At 48.5% G+C, this 6,556-nt stretch overlaps 1 protein-coding gene and 1 pseudogene across 4 annotated transcripts in view; one reads left to right on the top strand and one right to left on the bottom strand.

Moving 5' to 3' along the window:
* SYNGR1 (synaptogyrin 1) overlaps window positions 1-6,556 on the bottom strand; it is a 54,430-nt gene that overhangs the window by 20,482 nt on the left and 27,392 nt on the right. The window lies entirely within an intron of this gene.
* LOC112551276 lies at window positions 4,282-4,413 on the top strand (annotated as a pseudogene).

Consider the following 6,556-nt stretch of genomic DNA (forward strand, 5'->3'; position numbering starts at 1 on the left):
TGTTGAGATCAGCTGATACATGCCTGCCAACACTGCACAGATGTAGTGAATATCTCATGGCAGAACTAAAGGCTATCAGCTTTGAAATTTACTCCCTTTGCTGGTCTACCACTGCCCTTGTTAACTGACTGTTGGGGTCAGCATGTAGCAAGGGTTCACTGTATACCTCGTATTCCATGGTTTGTGGCTAGGAAGAGGGGTTTTTAATTGCTGGCACAGCTGGGCAGCAGACTAGGTGTTTTTAATTGCTGGCACAGCTGGGCAGCAGGGAAGCCAAGAATTGTCACTGCCTCCAATAGGTATCATCAATGTACTGTCATACAATTATGTGAATGTGCCCACAGGCTTTGGTGATGGGTGCATAATAAACCACTGTATGAATAAATAATACTTGTGAGAGTCCAGATTTTTCAATCTTCAGAACAGAGTGGAAGGAACACCTAATCCCTGGCAGCTAAGTGCTATCAGTGAAGGTGGCTTATTTCTTATTTAACAACCTTTTTAGACAGGTCATGCATTTTGCATTTGCTTGACTATGATTTCAGTTGATATGCTCCAGATACCACAGGGATGAGGACAGGGTATAAACATCTGTATAGATCATAAATTAAATACAAAAGAACTACATTAAAATAGCATTAAAGTTCACAGGTAAAAATGACAAAATGTCAGGAAACACCAAAGAGACTATGGCCTTACATTATACTCTGTCTGGTATTCCCAGGTCTAATGCTCATGCTGTTCTCACAGGGTAAGTCAGGAGTTACTCCCCTGAAATCCATGGTTACACACAGGTGTGAGCAGAGAATCAGGACCATTATTCTAATATTATAAAAGCCTAAGTCTGTCTGTTGGGCTGTAATGCTTTATTCGCACTCTGATTGGCTGATGGAAACAGCCAATCAGAGTGCTCCAAGCGTGAGGGAGTGCCACCATGATTCCAAAGCCGTGCAGAGGACTCGATAGAGCCCCACCCCAGTCCCTGCAAGAGGCAGAACAGCGGCATGAGGCGTTAGGTGGTGGCACTCCATCCCAGTCCCCACTCCCACCCCCGGTCATTCTTGACGGGCAATTGGCTAGTTCTAATATTATAAAAGCCAGTCTGTCTGTAACGTTTTATTTGCACTCTGATTGGTTGGCTCGGCAGCCAATCACAATGCTGACTGAAACAACCAATCAGAGTGCTCCAAGAGCGTTCTGGACAGGAGGCGGCAGCAGCACACCTCCATGATGGCAGGGACAGAGGGCACGGAGCAGGGGAGCAAGGCCAGCAGTGCCTTCCCCCCTGCCCTGCTCCCTGGAAGTGGCAGCAGCACAGGGTGCTGTCCGAGGGGGACGGCAGGGCAAGCTATCCCCTCCTGCTCCTGGAAGGCAGCGCGGAGTGGTGATGCTCTGTCCCTGCCCACCCCCCACCATTCCTATTTGCACTCTGATTGGCTGACAGAACCAACCAATCAGAATGCAAATACAGCATTCTGACAGGAGACAGTGATGTGGCGAAGCGTGCACCATGATGGTGGGGACACAAGGAATGGAGCGGGGCGGGGCCTCAGGGAATGGAGCACAGCTGGCCTCACCCCCCCTGCCCTGCTCCCTGGAGGCGGCAGCAGCAGCTGCAATGGAGTGGACAGAACAGGGGGGTGGAGGCCACTGGAGCTGGGTCCCCCTACCCTTGCTACCTGGAGGTGGAAGTGGCGGCAGCAACACGGGGCAGCGACCAACACCCCCCTGCCCCCCACTCCTTGTAGGCAGTGAATATGGAAGGGGGAAGCCTAGACACCTCCCCTGTCTCCTGCGCTGCTCCCTCTGATGGGTGGGGAGGGGGGGTGAAGCAGCGGGCCCAGGCCAACACAGGGGTGGCAGGGGAGGAGCAGGCCTGAAGTGGGGGAAAAGCCCCAAAATGGAGGGTGGGTGGGAGTGGCCTGGCCCTGAAATGGTGGCAGGGAAGGTGGGGGGGTGCGCCCAGTGCTGGCCCCACAATGGCGGGGGGAAGGGGCACGCTGGGCTGGGCTGACCCCAAATGGGGGGGAGGGCACGCTGAGCCCAGCCTGCCCTGGCTGCACAGTGAAACAGGGGAAAGATGGAGCAGGGCCGGCCCCAAAGGTGGGGAGGAGCCGGATGAAGGCCTCTGTCCCTGCCCGCATTCCCCACCCATCATTCTTGACGGGCTATTGGCTAGTATCTCATAAAGTTACAGAGAATACAGCTAACAGCAAAAAATAGATTCATAGATGTTAGGGTCGGAAGGGACCTCAATAGATCATCGAGTCTGACCCCCTGCATAAACTGTGAAGAAGTTCTTCCTGATGTCCAATCTAAATCTGCTCTCTGCTAGCTTGTGGCTATCATTTCTTGTAACCCCCGGGGGCGCCTTGGTGAATAAATACTCACCAATTCCCTTCTGTGCCCCCGTGATGAACTTATAGGCAGCCACAAGGTCGCCTCTCAACCTTCTCTTGCGGAGGCTGAATAGATCCAGTTTCTCTAGTCTCTCCTCGTAAGGCTTGGTCTGTAGGCCCTTAACCATACGAGCGGCCCTTCTCTGGACCCTCTCCAGGTTATCCGCATCTCTCTTGAAGTGTGGCGCCCAGAATTGCACGCAGTACTCCAACTGCGGTCTGACCAGCGCCCGATAGAGGGGAAGTATCACCTCCTTGGACCTATTCGTCATGCATCTGCTGATGCACGATAAAGTGCCATTGGCTTTTCTGATGGCTTCGTCACACTGCCGACTCATGTTCATCTTGGAGTCCACTAGGACTCCAAGATCCCTTTCCACTTCCGTGCCACCCAGCAGGTCATTCCCTAGGCTGTAGGTGTGCTGGACATTTTTCCTCCCTATGCAGGAAAAATGATGCAGGAAAAAATATTTCTGGTTTTGAGCTTCAGTTGTGTACTTTGGGTATAACTGCACTGCCAAGCCCAAAGGCTCAAAAAGCACAAAATATTTTTTAAAATTATACTATGTTTTCTGAACTCTCCCTACTCAATTCTAGGAGGTAGAGGGAGAGAGAAAGAGACACAAAGATGCTTGCTCACCCTAATTTACTGAGACAGGTAGCTTTGGTTTTGGCTCCTGTGGCAGAACCTCTAGTTCACACATATGCTTGTCTTCTAACCAGCACTTCTTTCTGTCCACAACCCCCAAATCAATTTTCTTCCTCAGACCCCACATCAGTTCTGTCCCCATCTCTTAACCATTCCACATCAGTTCTCCCCCATACGAAGTCCATTGGAAGTTCATGAGAGGGCTGGAGCTTCTCACTCGGTTGTCAGACTGGGACCAACCCCACCAAACTCCGGTCACTTGTGAAGAAGTCACAAGAGTTGACATCAGTCACTGGTTTCCCTGTGTCTTGTTCTCAGGTACCATTTGTGTTATCATACAATGGAGACCAGGACCTTTACCCCTACACATAGTTAGGCGCCTCCAGCTCTTTCTCCCCACCTTGCCTTACTGTCAGACCCTGCTCTCCCTGAACACATGGAAGTGAGGGGCAAATTTGAAAAGACTGATTTTAAATAAATATGTCTACAGTAGTTTAGTTCATCTGGAATTGATGCATTTTACCTTTTTTGAAACTGCTGCAAGGTTTAGCAGAGGTATAAACACACTTCTAAGAAGCACTGTTGTACTTACTTACATATAGTGCAAACTATGCATGATATCAGTCTAAAGCCATAAGTCCCATGATTTAACATATTGGGCTGGAACCCAGCAAAGTCAACAGTTGACACTGAGCTGGGCCCCAGCAGAGTTAACAAAGTTTAAAGCCATGATGGCCCCATACCTCAGCATTGCTCAGCATGAGCAAGTACTCCAGATACCCACCCCCACAAAGGATCCATGTGCTAATTAGTTCCCCACTCATTACTGAAACCAGGTGTTCCTGTCAGGAGTCCTGGGACCCTCCAAAAATGTATATGCAAATAAGGGACAGGGCAACACGGTTCAGCTCCACCCCATGGAGGTCAGGGCCACACTAACCATATATGACAGGCTGAGAGAAGGGACAACAGAAGGATTCTGGATGAAATGTTTGGGCCCCATGTGGTGATGTTTGCCAGACATTTAAGGCTGGTGAAAAAACAGGAATCATTAGATATGGGAAAGAAAGGCACCGCTAAGATGTGGGAGTGAAGAGGAAGTAAAAATGTATTCAATGTAGTGGCTCACTATGACTTTAAAGAGCCAGAGCTGAGGGGGAATGAGTGCAATGGGCACTAATATATATCTTATTCATATGAGCTCTACTAACTTATTCTTGTGGTAGATTCCCATAAGCATCTCAGTCTTTTGGCTAAGATCAAATGTAGCAGCATTTTTAGCACCAAGGGAAGGGTGTCAAGGCTGGCTCTGGCCTTCCCAATGCCAGCCTGGCATTGCAGTACCTCCAGGCCCAGTACCAGTTCCCTTCTGAGGAAAAAAGTACTGCCTATTTTTGTTGAGAGCCACAAAAAAAAAGTTTCCTGTCAATATGTTTGTCCAACATGAGCCATGTGTCTTTTAGTCATGCTTAGTGTTGACTGCATTTAATCAGCTTCCTAGGTGGTTTCCATTACTGAGCACATGCTGCTTTTGGCAGCAGTTTAATGACAATGTATTCAATAAAGTTTCTTCATCGACGAATGTAAGATGAGGAGCTTTTCCCCCCATGCTGATGGGGGGAAAAAACCTCATCTTATATTTGAGTAAATATGGTACCTCTGTGATTGCTAACTGGGTTGTTATGCCCAATCCTGAAAAAAACTTACATGCCTGCATAGCTAACACATCACATTGTCTTCACTAATTATTTATGTAAGTAAATGATCCATGTTGGGGTGGGCAGGATTTGGGTGCTGTCAGTTTCCCCCATTACTTGCATGAGTCTCTCTCATGTTCCTACTAGGCGTGTCTACACGTTCTTTAATGCACATTTAATTTAATACTGCATGTTTAATTTAGTACTTGCTTAATGAAGTACTAACTAAATGTGCAGTAATGCTGGTGAACACCTTTTTAGTGACACTGTTGTGCAGTAGCCTAATAATACCATGCAGTAGCATATTAGCGCTGTCCAGGCTGTGACGTGCTACTGCGCATTAAGCATCACGGCCACTGAGAAGGAAGAAAGAGAAGAACTTAGGGAAATGTAGCTGTATAAACACAAGAACTAGCAAAGGGCTGAAAGACAAGGGCAGCACTTAATCTGCATTGCATTCAGTTTTATACTAACTTGATTTATAAACTGACTGTTTCAGGAACAACCTTCATTGGTCACGTGCTCATCCTGTACTGTAAGTTTTAAGGTACATATTTTACTGAAAAACAGTATATATTAAGCTACCCATTGAAGTAGAAAATGGGGAAAGAAAACATGAAAACTATCCGAGTTAGCACTGCATGAACTAGATTTTGCAACTACTTTTTTTTTTTTTTTTTAAATAAAGAGGAAAAAAAGAAAATGCAGTTGGTTGATTTGCCAAGCTAACAAGCTCTGACAGTTTTGCCAGGAAACCATGTCACCTTCCTACTATGAGGCTATTTAGCTTGCAGTGCTTGCAAATGCATTCAGTCAACAAGCATCCACTGTGAGACTGGCAAACTATTTAGGCTCAGCTCTTGACAACATCTCAGTGGCACACTGAAGCCATTTTGCCCCAGAGAAGTGAAGTTCCTGCCCACACAGGGAGACTGTTCATATGTTCCTTACTCCTAGCCCCTCCTGCACACCTGCATATGCACTGGGCAGAATCTGATACCCATCGGGTATCTTCATAAGGGCTGGACAGAATCTAATACCCAACTGATACCTGTCTGGCACTTGTTAAACAAAAACCAGGTGACCTAATTGTCCTCTCATAGGAGCTTGTAGACCAGCATAACTTTCCTGCCTGTGCTGGAGTGTCTCCTGATTTACACAGGCACATGAGGGTTAAAAAAGGCAACTACAGCTCTCCCAGACAAAGCCAGAAGCTCCTGGAAAGTTGTGAAACCGGTGTTACTCTGAGCCGCCAGTTCTCTTCTTAGATACCTGGTCAAAGGTTTGTCTGTACCTAGCAGTCCCACTGGAGCAGGCGGGCCCATTTCAGAGCCCCTGTACCCTGTAATTCTCATAGTACATCTGGCTACATAACAGCACTGGCACAAAGAGTGACAGTGCTCAGAGGGACTGGACACAGCAAAGACTTGAGAAGTAGAGACAGCAATTCCTTTGTCCTTAGTTTGTCTGGGGCAGGGGTTGTCAACCGGGGGTGCACCCCCCCTGGGGTACTTAGAAAGCTCTTTGAGGGTACATGGGGGTGGGTGGGGACGGAGCGTGCTCTCAGGTGCAGTGGCAGCATCTCCCCCAGTATGTTTGCCTCTTACCTGGGGAAAGGGAGAGAGGAGGAGGTGGGGCATGAAGGGTGCTGCCGGCCCCACAAGGTCCACCTTGGTGCTCCCCACCCCAGCTTGCTCTCCTGATTGGCCACTGGGCTGCTGCGAGGGTTTCAATGGCAGGTGGGGTAAGTATGTTTCTATGCCCGCTCCCAGGAGCAGAGCTGGGGGGGGTGGGCAAGGAGTCAGGGGGGC

The sequence above is a fragment of the Alligator sinensis genome, unplaced genomic scaffold (genome assembly GCF_000455745.1).
Source record: "Alligator sinensis unplaced genomic scaffold, ASM45574v1 scaffold215_2, whole genome shotgun sequence".
NCBI classification, from domain to species: Eukaryota; Metazoa; Chordata; order Crocodylia; family Alligatoridae; genus Alligator; species Alligator sinensis.